Source organism: Mesoplodon mirus (assembly GCF_964341445.2).
Source record: "Mesoplodon mirus genome assembly, chromosome: 2".
Taxonomy (NCBI): Eukaryota; Metazoa; Chordata; class Mammalia; order Artiodactyla; family Ziphiidae; genus Mesoplodon; species Mesoplodon mirus.
This window is the reverse complement of record NC_138977.1, coordinates 159,462,485-159,477,961: the sequence shown is the minus strand read 5'-3', so window position 1 is coordinate 159,477,961 and position 15,477 is coordinate 159,462,485. Positions and strand designations below refer to the sequence as shown.

Here is a 15,477-nt window from a genome sequence, read left to right as displayed (position 1 = left end):
AAGCCCTCGTTTACCATATTTTTATATGATTTCCTTCCCACCCTGTTTTCTGAGTTATACTGCAAATAATCCCAGCAATATTACTGTTAAATTGTCCTCTCTAATGGGCCAACTTGAAGCAGGAAAGCCCCAGGTAATTTTCCAATGTTGATATGAGGAAATGAGTCACCAAAGAGAAATCTATGGATTCCATCATATTCAGAGAAACCAGAGTCACTAATTCCTGACTAGTTCTTATTTCAAAATTGAAGCTAAAAAAAATACAACAACAATGATGGAGCAGCCACAATGTCTTAGACACTGTGATAAGTGCTGTGACAGACTCTTGGTAGTCACTGTGGGTAATTCAAAGATTACCAAAGCACATCCTTTGTTCTCTACAGACTTACCATACACCAAGAAAAATACATTTGTATGAAGTAACTAAAAAACCTGTAGGGCAGACCTGTAGGTTGCCTTCCTAAACACCCACTTGAATCTCTTCTCCCTTGGCTTCCCATGCTATATGGGCTGAAAAGCCAAATATTCCAATTCTTAGCTACTTCTGCAGCTAGAGGTGGCCATGTGTCATAGTTCTATGTAATGAGATATAAGTGGGAGTCCCTGGGGAGGGCTTTCATTCCCAAACAATAAGGCAAGACCTTTCAAGGATCACACTGTTTACTCTTTGCCCTCTCACGTTTCTTTCCCCTTCCTAGATTGTAGATATACCTCCTGGAGGGCCAACAGTCATCTTTTAACCATGAAAATAAAAACCCCTATACAAGGACAGTAGACAAGAAAGAAGGAGGAGCTGGTTCCTTGACGACATCATGAGTTGCTGCGTCAGTCTTGGACTGCCAAGCTTTGGAGTAATTGTATAAAACACTATTAGCCAAGTTTTCTTTTTATTAGTAACCAAACTTATTCCTAATGCAACAAGTACGATGAGTATTATAATAGAGGTACAAACTATAAGCGTTGGCAGAACCAAAGAGAAAATTATGTGAGAGAAGGGAAAATCTAATTCAATACACATTTGAGTGCCTAATATGTGCCAGGCACTATGCTAAACCATAAAGACAGGGATAAATTAGCTAGGACCCCTGCCTCAAGGCATCATTTTCTGTTTAACAAAATGCCAAGATGCTTGCATTTAAAATTTCAATGAAAATGATATCCTTTCCACCACCACCATCATCATTTTTCTTCCTTGAAGAATACATTGTTGGCCAGGGTGGCATCTCAAAAAGCCTTTAGTTTGATTTTTATTATATATTATATAAAATAAATACAAGTATATAGAATGATACATTACATATGTATATGTGTTTATGTATATGTATATATAGTTTTTAAAATTTAAATACTTCAAACTTTAGACCCATGAAAAAGAATGCCATTTTGACTGGAAAATGCTGGGTTCAGAGAACCCTTGTCTTAAAGGCATCGAGGCATGAAAGCCAGTGCAGTGCAAGGGAAAACTCTGTTAGAGCCTGTGGTGGGAGGCTATGGATAATGAGAGACGAGGCTGGAGAGTTTGGACATTGTATCCCAAACCATGGCACTTGGCCTTCACCCTCTGTAGAGACTGACCCCCTAATATAGTAGGTGACAAAGTCTATTGGCTCTGGATTTGGACAAACCTGGGTCTAAAGTCCAGCTCCATCATATACCAAATTTCTTAGGCTGTTTGTAAGTAATTCTCCATCTGTACAATGGAGACAAGAGTAGGTCCAACCATGGATATGGTAGGCATTCACTAGTGTTGGTTATTAGCCACTCATACTCCTCCTCCCTAATTATCATAAATCTCTGAGATTCTTTTTGCTTTTCCTCTTAAAGCAGGACAAGTTCTCCCCAGTCTTGAAGAATTTACTACATAATTCTGTTCATTTCCTTTGATCATGATTTTAACCTCTTTCTTTCAAGGCAAACTTCTTGATTAGGCGATGTAACACTACTGGCTAAAATGAATTTGAGAATTCATTTTATTAATGTTATTCTAGTCCTTTTTAACATAAAAAATAAAAATTGGGCATGTTGCACAATATATGCTATTTTCGAGAATTCATATAGTTTTGTGTTTAAAAAAATGTCCTTATTCTCCCATAGTCTCCACCATGGATACCAAAGTACTATTTGAGATCAGAGAGGTATTGCAGAGAGAAAAGGTAAAATAAAATACCAGTATTTTAATAAGTCCAGTAAAACAACTTACAACTGGTCAGCTCTGTTTGTTTATACTCTGCTATGTTTCCATTTCCAAAAGAATACTTAAACCACCGGTCTCATTTCAAAACCCAACTTAAATTTAGAAAAATCACAAAAATGTAACTTAAAGCAACCATGTTCATGGCATTTATTGTTCATAGTTACTGGGTCTTGAAATGTACAATATTTACAAATTTACAATAGTATATCCCCCATTAAGAAGGCAGAAGAAGGTAAAGAAATCAGAAAATATGGAAAAATGAGCTTTTTAAGGATAAGGACTGTAAGAAATATCATGAAGTCCATTAAAAAGTAGAAAGTTTATACTCCTTACTCATAGAGAGGCTCTCAAGTTCTCATAGTGCATTAACTCTTATTTTGAAAACAATTCTAATGATTTTGCTCATCTGACTTCCAAACCCTCTTATGATGTTGTACATTAAAATGTAGGAAGAGATTGTGATAGAGACAAATTGAGAGCAGCGTGAGTGACAGCTGACAATGAAAGACATGGAAAAGATTGCAATCTAATGCTACAAAATGTGGGAATAAATGTCTTTTTCATAGGGGATATTTATAGTTTTGGCCGGCCAAGCATCATTCTCCCCCTTTTTTTTTGGTGATAGCACACTAATTTTCTTTTGTGGAATCCATGCCTCCTCTATTCCCCATACATATGGCTCATGTGAGACTCTTATCCCCATGCTCCACCAATGCTCCAGAGATGAGGACACGCTTGGCCAGCGAGGGAACTCCTTCCCTGGTCACCTTGACCAGTTCAGGCATGAGCATGTGACCCACAGCTGGCCAATGAGAGTCAGGTTTAGGGTGTTTACTGGAACCATTAAGAAAGAGTTTTCTTTCTGTCGGGGTTGCTAAGCCCAGACTTGCTGTTGACAATCATTGTAACATACAAGAAAAGCCTTCTAAAGAATGAGGTAACTAACCACAGAACAAGCAGAGTCTTAATATGGAAAGACAGAAAGAGAAAGCTCTAAATTAATAATCACATTGCTGGTACCGCTGAAAGCAGCTCCTTTTCAGTTAGGTGAACCAATAAATTTCTTACCAGTTTGAGTTGGGTTTCTGTCACTTGCCACCAAATAAATCCTTAGTAAGAATTTTCATACCTGAATTGGTCTTGAAGGAGGCCCTGTATAATAACAGATGTTTAGAAAGGTGATTCTACATCTTTAAGAAAATGAAAAGAAAAAAATTAGGTGGAAATATTTTGTTTTAAAAGGCATTGAAATATACAGTACAGTTTAGAGCTTCTCTTTTTTTTTTCTCTAGAATTTGTTTATTTATATATGCATCAAAATGTGAACTCAAAAACTATACTCTTTAACAAGAGCACTTTAATTCTTTTCAAATTGCCTGGATGGTTCATAAATATTCAAACCTAGCATTCTGTGTTGGCAAATTTTTAGAGCTTTTCTTTAAAGCGAATGTTAAACAAAAATGTTGCATTCAGTAAAATAGGTGTCAGTTACCAATAAAATCAAGTGAAATGCTTTGTTTTTCAACAATGCTAGTTAAATGATATACTATAGTTAATGGACCCTAATTAATTTCTTTATTGTGTTCGTGGAAGTCTTTAAAAGTCTTTGGGTCCAGTAAAGGTTCAACAGAGTTAAGAATCGATGTGAGATGCTAGGTGTCTGAGATGGAAAAGTTAAAAAGTGAGGAAATATGGAGAAACTAGATGGCTTCTAAGCAGCTAAAAGTCACTCATAGTTTAATGGAATAATAAAAGTTGGAAAGGCCTTTAGAAATTACCTTGTCCAATCTCTTTCATATTTAAATAAGAAAGCTAAAACTTAGAGAAGCTAAATAACTTTTCTCAGTGAACACAGCCAATATCAGCCAAGCCCCATAGTAAAACTATAAATTTTGTGAAATGATATAGTTCTTTAACCTATATCTTTGACTTCATGTCCTTTCTATCAAGTCACTGCATTATAATTTTACATTTTTGTTATATTTTGTTTAAAATTCTACTTGTATATACCCATAGTTAATTATAAGTTTGAAAACACATTCCACAAGCAAATATAAATATTAAAATTTTCTATCTTTTGTTCAGCTCTACTTTTTTCCATTGTTATCAATGTTATAGAGTTTATTACAAACAAAAAATTCTTACTAATCCATTTAAGTTGCACAACATTGGTAACAAAATGAATGAAATAAGAACTTTTATTCTATTCTCTTGACAAATATTGTTAACATATTCTGAATTATCAGTTAACTGGCTAGGTGACAACTTGCCACTTAAATATGACTTAAGATTCTAAGAATTAAGAAGCTTTTCATTTAAAAAAATCCAGTTAAACTTAGATGGTTTGAGAGATTTTTGTATATCAGAAAATTATACTGAGAACTAGGAAGGCAAGGTACATTTTAAATAAACAGTAAAAGGGCCTATACACAGAACCAAGTTTTTTCAAGTTTTTTTTCCTGCCTCTCAATCAGGATATTGCTTTATTCAGACTGATACCCAACCTGTAAACCATATTAGAAAAAAATGTATTTTTTTCAAATGGTGAAATTTGATAGACTTCATAAATTCAGTAAATAATGTGAGTTTAATCAAAGTTCTCTGACTCAAGTACAGATTTCAATAGAAGAATGAGGCTTGACATAAGCCCACGGACATGGCTGTTAAGACTGTTGTGACTGCCCACTTGCTTATAAGTTAGTAGGTCAAGTATTTTCTAAAAACAAATGCAAAGGCTATTGGCCAATCATGCCTCTCTTTAGCATTCCCAGTATACGGAATTTCCTACAGGACTGATACACATACTTAGAAACTATCTTGATTTAATTTGAGCTTTATTTTACAGTATTAGGCACATATGCCACCAAAATCATAGAGCTGTGGACTTCAAAGGAACAGTCTGCTTTGTCTTTCCTCTAAACTTGAGAGAAAACTGCAGATCAAGAATAATAGATCAAGAATATGAGCAGTTCTGGTACGTATATATACGTAAATAAAGAGGAAAAAGTCTGTTAACATTAGTTGCCTTTGGGGAGGGAAATGGAGTTGTTGGAATTTCATTTTTATTCTCTATGTTTCTTTATTGTTAGTATTTTTACAATAAGAAGATTTTCAGGGGCTTCCCTGGTGATGCCGTGGTTAAGAATCCATCTGCCAATGCAGGGGACACAGGTTCGAGCCCTGGTCCAGGAAGATCCCACATGCCGTGGAGCATCTAAGCCCGTGTGTCACAACTACTGAAGCCCGCATGCCTAGAGTCCATGCTCTGCAACAAGAGAAGCCACCGCAATGAGAAGCCCTCACACCGCAACAAAGAGTAACTCACCACAACTACAGAAAGCCTGTGTGCAACAAAGAAGACCCAACGCAGCCAAAAATAAATAAATAAAATAAATAAATTAAAAAAAAGATTTTTAAATGCAATTTAAAATACATTTAAAAAGAATTTACGCAATTCTTAGAGCTTTAGAGAAAAGAAAATGACACAGCTTTCCTTGGTAATAATATTTTTCATAGACTCTGGTAATTTGATTTTAGGTAACTTAATTCCACCTCTCACAATTTAAGTCATTTTTTTGTTTTTGTGGTTTTCAAAGAAGATGGGGGAACTGCCTAGAAGCTTCTAGAGCAATATTCAAATATTTTTTTAAGCCAGAAATCTTCTGTTAAATGAAACCTTATCCTGAAATCCAACAAATGGGACAGATAAAGGTGGAGCTGCAGAAACCCTGTCCACTCACCCCTGTTCCTCCTGGCAAGTGAAGCACACTTTGAAAACAACTTCCATAAATATGCTTTCATATATAGAAAGAGGTTTGTTAAATCAGCCTTCTCTTTTTCAGGTTATCTTATTAATCTAAGTGTTTAAAAGTGCTTTCTGTAATATTCCAGAGGAAATGAAAGAATTATCAACTTGCAAATGTCCACAGGCTCTTGGGCAAGTAAAATACACTTACTGCTATCAACTGAATTACTGCTGAAAGATCATTACATGGATAAAGACTGGTTGTTCTTGTTATTTTCTGTCTTTGGTAGGACGGGCTGACATTTAATGGGTTGACTGTACTGAGAATTTACATATATTGCTGGAGTACTCTATGCACTGTATTCATGCATTTGAAAAAGCATCTCCATGAGTGTTCATTAAGTACTCTATAACAATTATAATAAAAATCTCCTATCTTTGGTGTTCATCCATTTATGTGTTAAAAGTGTAGGGTTTCCATACCATACGGTATTTCTATGTAGAACATATTGAAACTTTCCAATTTCTGGATTCTGTTAATCAACTCTGATCTAATACTCATTTCCCAAAAGAAGCCCTATTCCATCAGTGAGGAATTCAGATAAAGTGAAGAGTAGGGCTTAAAATTTCCTCAATAATTAATTACTGAAATGACTAAGAATGTCTCCTTGAATGAGAACTACCTTATTGGAAAGTATTAAGTGTTCCAACTGCATGCAATCAAATTATCAAAAGAAAACAACCACTATTCTATTTGGTGAATTAATATAGTGATTTGACTGAATCACTCATGAAGTAAAACACTATGCAATAAGATAGGAATAAAAGGAAATTATCCCTAGGTAAGAAGGGACCCAATACTTGCTTCTCTTTGTAAAATATCTCTCCCCCCCACCCAAAGGCAAATATGTTTAATTGAAAGTTTAAAATATTACTTTTAGGCTTACTAAAATCAGAATCTCCAGAGACTGAATCTCCCCAAGTGTGGCAATGTGACTTATTACCTACCTAAGAGCCACTGCTCAGGTATGCCAGTGGGTCCCTTCACCAGCCCTAGGAATAAATCATGACTGGTCTAAGTCAATCTCTGTAACATCATTCCTCTTTGCCAGCTGTTGGTTTAAGGATGAGCATGATTCATTTCTTGCCAATGAAATTTGCGGGCAAGGCTACTGCGGACAACTGGGTAAGATTTTCCTTCCTAATATAAAGAGAGAGAGGCAAGAGGAGAACCCTCTTCTCCTTTTGTCTTTGTGTGTGTGTGTGTGTGCGTGTGTTAGCAGGGGAGGGTGAAGCTGTGGATGGGGACTGTGTTTCTTGGAATTCTAGCAGCCATCATTTATCCATGAAGAAAAAGTCAAGATTAGCTAATGGAAAGCAACCTGGACCTTGATATCAACGTGCTACTGAACAAACCTTGGATCTACTTACCTTAGATATTTCGTCGTATGAGAAAAGAAGCTTGTATTTTTGAAGGCAATTTTGGCTGAATATCCTGTTACTTATAGCCAAAAGCATCCTAACCAATACAACAGGTGACTCTGATGCAGAGCCGTCTTTGAGAAGCTCTGATAAGGAGCAGTGATGAAGAAGCTTTGGCTTACACATGTCTCCCTAGCTTCTTGACATGGGGCAAAACCTTCACAGAGGATGAACAGATATTGATAGAACACTGCCTTCGTATCGAAATTTCTCAAAAATGTCCAGAAAAGAACATTTGAGCAGCTAAAAATCAGTGCCAAGGTTTTTAGCACCATTCTTTTAGTCTTTAGAGATTGCATAGCTTGTAAGGTTATATATTTTTTCTGCCCTATCCCTGAAGTTTAGTTGTAATATTTGAATATTGAATTTTTAAAAGTTGGGCTTATAAACATATGATTGTTTTGTTACTTTCTACTCATGAAACAAAACTACAAGAACAACAAAACACAACTACCATCACTGCCTGGGATTACATGTTTTACTTCTCTACTTGGTAAAGTTCTACGAGTCATTCAAGATCTAACCCAAATGTCACCATCTCAGTTAGTATTTCCTAACTCCATGTAGACTAACTCTGTCCCTCTTTTTTCTCTCTAAGGACTCATTCATTCAACAAACCTCTATTAAGCTCTTATCATGTTCTAGCCCTTGTGTTAGGGATTTGAATGTGAACAATCTGACACAGTTCCTATAGTCAAAGGTTGCGACCTAGTCAGAGTATGACAGATCATTCCCTTGGTAACCATAATAAAGTGTGGTTAAGTTTCAATTTAAGGCACATGAGATAAGCAACCCCATCTTTTCACAATCATTGAAGTTCATCAGCCTTTTACTGGGTTTCTATGGTGTGTAAACACAAGAGACAGAAAGATGACTGAGATGCAGTCTCTGCTCTTTAAGAAAGGGACAGAGATTGCTATGTGTTCACCAAACCAGTTTCCTCTGCTGCCTAGACACACAGATAGTTGACATTCCCAGCCTCCCTTGCAGGTCAGTGTGGCAAGTCCCTGAGTCTGGCAAAGGGATATAGGCATAAATGATGTGTTGTACTTCCACTGCTGTAAGAAAGCTCCCATGTTTTACATTATGCTCTCTCTTTTCCTGTCCATTGCCCGGAAACTAAGGACTCCAAGGTCTTAGGGGATGGCAAAACCATAATATAAAAAGAGTTAGTGTTCCTGAATCACTGAGGAGAAGGCCACCAGCTGAACACCTGGTTGGACTTTATACGAATGAGAAATAAGCTTCTACTGTTTTAAGTTACTGAGGTTTCAGAGATTATCTGTTACAGAAGCTAGTGCCACCTTAAGGTAATTTAATTATAATGTCAGAAGTGCAGGCATAGAGTTAAACAGGGGAGAGGAGATAATGCCTTACGTGGCTGATACTTGAATCAAGCCTTGAAAGGTGACTTAGTCTCGAAAAGAAAATAAAGACCATTACAGGCAGAGGAACCACATGATTAAAGGGTAAGGGGTAAAAAGGAAAGTGCAGGTAGGGAATTTTGTGCACATCCATGTCAATGAGATCATAATGAGCATCATATGCAAGCTATGTGGAGTGGTCAGAGGAAAAAGGACATGAAAACCCTGAGTGTAAATCCTTCTCGTGTCATTGCCTCCTAACTGGGCTATTTGGGGCAAGTTACTTAGCCAGTCTGGACAATTTTCTTCAACCGCAAAATGGTGATAATGCCTACATCACAGAAAACCTTAAACTAGTACTAAGTACATCAAGGAGTCCCAAAAAAGTCCCTCAGTGCGGGCTTCCCTAGTGGCGCAGTGGTTGAGAGTCCGCCTGCCGATGCAGGGGAAAACGGGTTCGTGCCCCGGTCCGGGAAGATCCCACATGCCGCGGAGCGGCTGGGCCCGTGAGCCATGGCCGCTGAGCCTGCGCGTCCGGAGCCTGTGCTCCGCAACGGGAGAGGCCACAACAGTGAGAGGCCCGCGTACCGCAAAAAAAAAAAAAAAAAGTCTCTCAGTGCTTTATCTTCCTTTCATGAGATTTTCCTTGAGAAAGAAGCATACATGTACTGTACTGAAGAGCACAGATAAGGGACACTGGTAAGCTCAAATCTTTCATCCCTCCTTATGAACCACAGAAACATAAATACTAGATTCCTAAAAAAAACACATAAAGATCTTTTACTGTATTGGCAAGGTATACTTAATAACTTTATAAGGCCCTTCAAAACTCTTTCAAACTTATCATCATTTCACTTTCCTTAACCTGTATGACCCAAGACTACAAAGAATGCTCCCTCGTTACACAAGTGCATATACAGGGAGCTCCATCTCCCCACATACTAGTTTCCTAGGCTTTGTGTGAAAAAGATGTAAATTCCTTTTCCCCAGAGGAAAAATCTGTTCTATCATTAGGGTCTGTGTGCCAACCAAGAGTCAGTGGCCTCCCAATTATCAACAGGACCCGTGAACAGTTAGTCATGAACCAGACAGTCAACAATCTCTTGTGATATACTCTGAGAATGTTTTAAATGAAGAAATGTTTTACATTATGCTTGTAGAGCAAGAGACTTCAGAGATAATCTAGTGTATGGGTAACAAACTCAAGTACCTTCAGAGGCCAACTCAAATGTAGGAGTCTGTAGCAACTAGAGAGGGCAGAGCCCAAATGAAGGCATTCAAATCACTGCCAGGCCCTGGATCTAATCTCATGGTTTCATTTCCCATCTAAAGAAACTGGAGAGATTAGGTGACTTTTAGAGGCTATGCAGCAAACATATTACTCAGAGTCAATGCAGAAAACAGACACCATGCCCAATAGTTTAAGCAGAAAGAGATTTTATACAGAGAATTAAGTGAATTGTTGCAAGGCTAGAGGTTGTTGAAAGGGCTACAAGTGCAGGGTCTTCGCTGGGCCTCTAGGAATGACTTCTAGAACACTACTAGACGAGCCACCAGGGAATATACTAGTTTTGCCACAATCAGGAGGCCTACAGGAACCAAGGAGTTCAAGAACATACTGTACCTGTGACCCTGAGAAGCTGGGATCTGGAAGCTGTCTGGACAGGGAACTCAGAGTATGTTGACTACCTCCCTCAGCTGCCTCTTGACAGCCAGAGGGCTGGTGACTCAACATGGCATGCTGAGTCTGGTTGCTGTAAGTCCCTCCCAACACCCACAGTTCTAGAGCCTGGACACTGGCACCTTGTGCACCTTCCATGCTAACAGAAAACAGCCAAAATCATCAGGGAGGAGCAGGGGGGCTTCTGCCTTATCTCTGCCTTTGAAATCTCCGGCAAGTCATCCAGAACTCTTATTTACACCCAGAACTCTAACTGGAAGGGAGTCTGGGAACTGTTTTTAGCTTTCCTGTTCCTCCTGTACAAGAAGGCACACTAGTCACAGGTAGGAATGAGTGTGAGTGCCAAACTTCCATATCCAGCACAGCAACTTTCTGTGTAGGCCCCAGGATTCAGACCTACATCACTGATTTTCCCTACTTATTCTATCATGCCTTCTATGGAAACCCTAAAAAGGCAAAAATCTAGTCAATAGGACTGTAATTCTAAAGACCTTAATATGCTAGAAAATATGTGAACCGGTCATTTTGCTCACATCATTAGTATAGGGTAAATCACACTACCTAATTAATCGTTAGGTATATTCCGATCCATTGGATTTTGAGCTCCTGAATTGTATTCCATTCTTATTTGTAACTCCTGTCCCCAGGTCTGCTTGGCCCACAGAAGATGCACAGGTATTTGCTGAATTGAAATGTTTCACTCTTGACTTAGAGAGAAACAGTAAACCAGAATTTCATGAGATACTGTATAGCAGCAATAATATCAGGTGGAGGGCCCATTATAGACGAATGGGGAAAGGGGGTTTTAGCCTTTCAGAGGTAGATCTGGCAAAGTAAAGCACCTGCTCTGTCTCTAGCCACTGGTGTCCTGGATTTCTTTCTTTTTTAAAGTTAATTAATTAATTAATTTTTTGGCTGTGTTGGGTCTTCGTTTCTGTGCGAGGGCTTTCTCTAGTTGTGGCAAGCGGGGGCCACTCTTCATCGCAGTGCGCGGGCCTCTGACTATCATGGCCTCTCTTGTTGCGGAGCACAGGCTCCAGATGCGCAGGCTCAGTAGTTGTGGCTCACGGGCCTAGTTGCTCCGTGGCATGTGGTATGTGGTATCTTCTCAGACCAGGGCTCGAACCCGTGTCCCCTGCATGGGCAGGCAGATTCTCAACCACTGCGCCACCAGGGAAGCCCGTCTTGGATATCTTGATGGAAGGCTAAAGTTAGTGGTGTCTTCCTGCTATTGATCTTTTGGGCAACAAAACACACCAGAATCCAGGGTGAGATAACAAGGCTGACATAACAAGCTGATGACTGGTAAGTAAAATAAAGCCACAGACTCAGCGTGCGCTTTGAGCAGGGGCTTATTTATATTCCCCAATCAGGAGGAAGTGATGAGTCTTTGCACATGAGGGGTGCTAACCCAGGCCACAGTAGCAGCAACGTATGATGGATTTGAGAACTAAAACAAAACGAACAAGAAAAACCTACTCCAATAACAACTAACGACAGGAGACACACACACATCCACACCCACCCACCACTCTGCGTACAACCAGAAGGCGCTGGGCGCCAGCTCCCAGCCTCTGGCCCGGCACTAGAGGATTGCCGCCACGGCCGCCGGTTTAATTTACGCTCAGTGCTCTCCGGGGGCTACTCACCTAACGCTCTCGGGCTCAGGCAGCCGGCTCAGCCCCATGGATGCGAAAAGGGGCTCAAAGGCCTGCGGTAGAGCCCGGGGGAACCGGTTTCCGGGTGGCGCATCGCTCCAGGCGGCGGCGGAGGCTGCAATTATTGCAGATAGCGGGGCGCTGGGCGCGCCGCCGGGTGTCCGCGGCCCCGCCTTGCCCGCGGCGTGGGCGGTTCCGGGAAGGCGGCCGGGTGCGGTTTGTGTGGACCGCTCAGGAAGCCCGGGCGCGCTGGGACCCCATAGCGGCCACCCCACGCGCTCTCCGCGGGTTTGGGGCCTCAGAGGGCGGGCGCGCGGCTTGAATTGGGGCCCGGAGAACCGCGGGTCCACTTCCCGGGACCTCGGGGCGGCGCCGCGCGGTGGGCGGCCTCGCCGGCCCCTGGGGACCGGACGAGCGTGTCTCCCCGGGAAGCTACCGGGATAGTTGCCCAGCGCGCGCCGACCCTGGCGCCGTCTCAGCCGGCGATGACGAGCTCCTGGGCGAGAACGCGCAGCACTGCCTCTTGCGGAGCCAGGAGTGCGGCCCGGGCAGCAAATTGCTGGCTTTATCGTTCCCTTCTACATTTTGGTTTTTCACTCCACCTTTTTAGTTGTGCTTTTTAGACGTGTCTTCTCAGGTGGGGCGGGAAGACCTCTCTTCAGGTGACCAATTAAGTGGGATAAAAGACTTGTTCTTCTCCCTTTTATCGCTTAACACTTGCCCTTCTTGCGTTTATGACTTTTTTCCCATCAGCATTCATTTAATTCTGCCTTCCATTTCCGTGTCTTCCTTTCCTCTATATTTCCCTCCCCCTCCCCTTTCAACTAAGTGTGTGTATATGCACGTGTGCCCCTTTCGAGGTAATTTTCATTTCCTACAGAAATAAAAATTTTCTTACCTGTTTTTCACTCCTTTAAGCAAGTGCCAATTTTAATCGCCGTTTTGCAGGCAAGAGGTACAATGTCACGTAAATGTCTCCACCAGGCAGAAACCACTCATTCTTCTCTCTTAGGTCCTCCCTTGTGGAGAGAATGGATGAACCTAGGTTCCGTCTATTAAGCTTCTTCAGAGCATCTAAAATGAGTATTTTCCTAAACGGAACTCTTCCTCTCCTAAAGCTCGCAAAAGTTTCTAGTGACATCCAGCTTCCTCTTATAACAGGAATCAAATATATTTTTCCATTTCTTTCAGTCATATGATCATTGATACATCACATGATTTGATCAACACGACTTTGGAGAACATTGAACTTTTTGGCTAGTTTTTACTTTGTTTTTATTGTTTATAATGTTTTATAGTTTATAGTTATCTCTGAGAGAACTAACTCTGAGGGAGCATTTGTTAATATTTAGAGCCCATTTTGCAGTATTCATCATGTGTTTATTTATTTACTTGGCTGCGCCAGGTCTTGGTTGCTGCATGAGAGATCTTCTGTCTTCCTTGTGACATGTGGGCGCTTTAGTTGCGGCACGCAGGATGTAGTTCCCTGACCAGGAATCAAACCCGGGCCCACTGCATTGGGAACGCCGAGTCTCAGCCACTGGACCACCAGGGAAGTCCCATCATGTGTATATTTACAATTCATTTTTTCATAGCTTACATATACATGTATAATGGCTCAGAGCATGAAGTACTTCATAAAAGCTTAAAAGCTTCAGTGTTCCATTACTTCACTTGATAAGAAGTTACAGCATTTTGATAATGATACATCCAAAGAAACCCAAGTCATTTGGCCCAACACCCTAATTTTACAAAGCAAAAAACTAAAATGGAAGAGAAATTGGATGACTTAGGTTCTAGGTAACCAACCAAACTGTATGTGGTCCAGTAGTGGAATACCTGGTCCAGAACCCTAAAGCAAATCTTAAAATCAATGGACTCTTCAGGAATGTTAGTCAAAATATCCTTTGCTGCCAGATTTTATTTTGTTTTATTTTTTGCTGTCGGTTTTAACTTACCTTCATCAACTGCATGTTCTTTCTCATACATATAATTTTAAACTTTCATTGTTCACTTCAAAATTTTCCTTTTTAATATTACAGTTCTGAGATGAAAGATTAACTGCTCATTTACTGAGTATCTACATGTGCATCATACCATTTGGTCTTTTGAGGTAACAACAAACAAAACACAAACATAAAACCCTGAAACTAAAAGAACAAGAAAAAACTTCTCCCTAGTAATCTGTTATGGAATTATTTTCCATGAATTTAAATTTCTTATTGAAACTTTTATTTTCTTTAATTTTATTTGTTTGCTGTTACATGATTTATTTCTGTTTCTTCATCCAGAGACTATTTCTAAGTTTCATGTTCTCGTCTGTTATCTCAGAATTTGGTGAGGAAATCTATACTTAATCTAAAAAATATTCTTCAAACTGACAATACTGTAAGGTAGTTAACTTATGTTTCTTATGTCCATGTCAAATACTGCTTATTTTAATAAAGACTTTTTAGTTAGACTAAAAAAAAGTATTTACTTATAAGTGATGACATCCATTAAGTATAAACATCTGATGATTATTTTTCTTTTACATAACAGATCAACAATATATAGTCCTGAACCTAAACCCCTTTAAGTGTAAGTTACTGAAGCCAAACTCCTTTATACCTTTGGTGTTCATTTATAACCCTGTAAAAATTTAAAATTAGTACCCACATACAGACCAATGCAGAATCGTACAAAAATATTTGAATACTGAAAAACAGAAGTAAAACAGAAATGAATAGCTTTTTTCTTAAAAAAAAAACTTCCTTTTTTCTTCATATTCACATTTTAATTTTATATACTTAGAAACTGAGGTTTATTCTTAAAATGTTCTTTTTGCAGTGAGTTCATTATCTCACCTATCTACAATGATTTCAGAAGAGATTAGAAAGAGATGAATATATTTAAAGAATCAGACTCTTATGAACAATGACATCATCAAAAAGGTCTTGTTTTCATTAATATGCCATTAATAGGAAAGAGAGGATGGGTGAGTTTTCTTCATAAGCAGGTTCACTGTAGACAGGAACGGCCTGCCTTCCCAGCAAGAAGATCCTGAAATCACAAGCTCCAGCCTCCATCGATGATAATAGGATTACCTGTTACATAGGCAGACTGCAGTGATAAACACAAGGAGATAGAACAATTAACCAGGTTGTGTTTCTTCAGTTTTCCAGACTGAGATAGCTAAACAGTTTATCCTCATAGTACCAGGAAACCACACTTTTAACAAATAGAAATTAGGAAAATCTGAATTAAATTTCAGATGATTTAAAACTGCTGAGTGTTCTTGTGATCTGGATCTGACTGGCCTCTGGCTGGTGTCTGAGCACATGTCACATCATTCTAAGAGTGTCTGGACTCAG

General features: G+C 39.5%; 1 protein-coding gene across 6 annotated transcripts in view; it reads right to left on the bottom strand.

Annotated features, from left to right (window-relative positions):
* Nucleotides 1–12,535, bottom strand: part of SLC9B2 (solute carrier family 9 member B2) — a 47,979-nt gene extending 35,444 nt beyond the window's left edge. For 2 of the 6 annotated variants that reach the window (XM_082603729.1, XM_082603734.1), the window contains exons 1-2: nt 12,116–12,535; nt 3,263–3,346 (exon numbers count right to left, since the gene is read on the bottom strand). The gene's annotated coding sequence lies outside the window, so the exon portion shown is untranslated. Of the gene's footprint in view, nt 1–3,262; nt 3,385–11,723; nt 11,917–12,115 lie in introns of all 6 variants that reach the window. The other 4 variants (XM_082603731.1, XM_082603730.1, XM_082603732.1 and 1 more) reach the window with 4 other exon arrangements.
* Between the last annotated feature and the right edge of the window lie 2,942 nt (nt 12,536–15,477).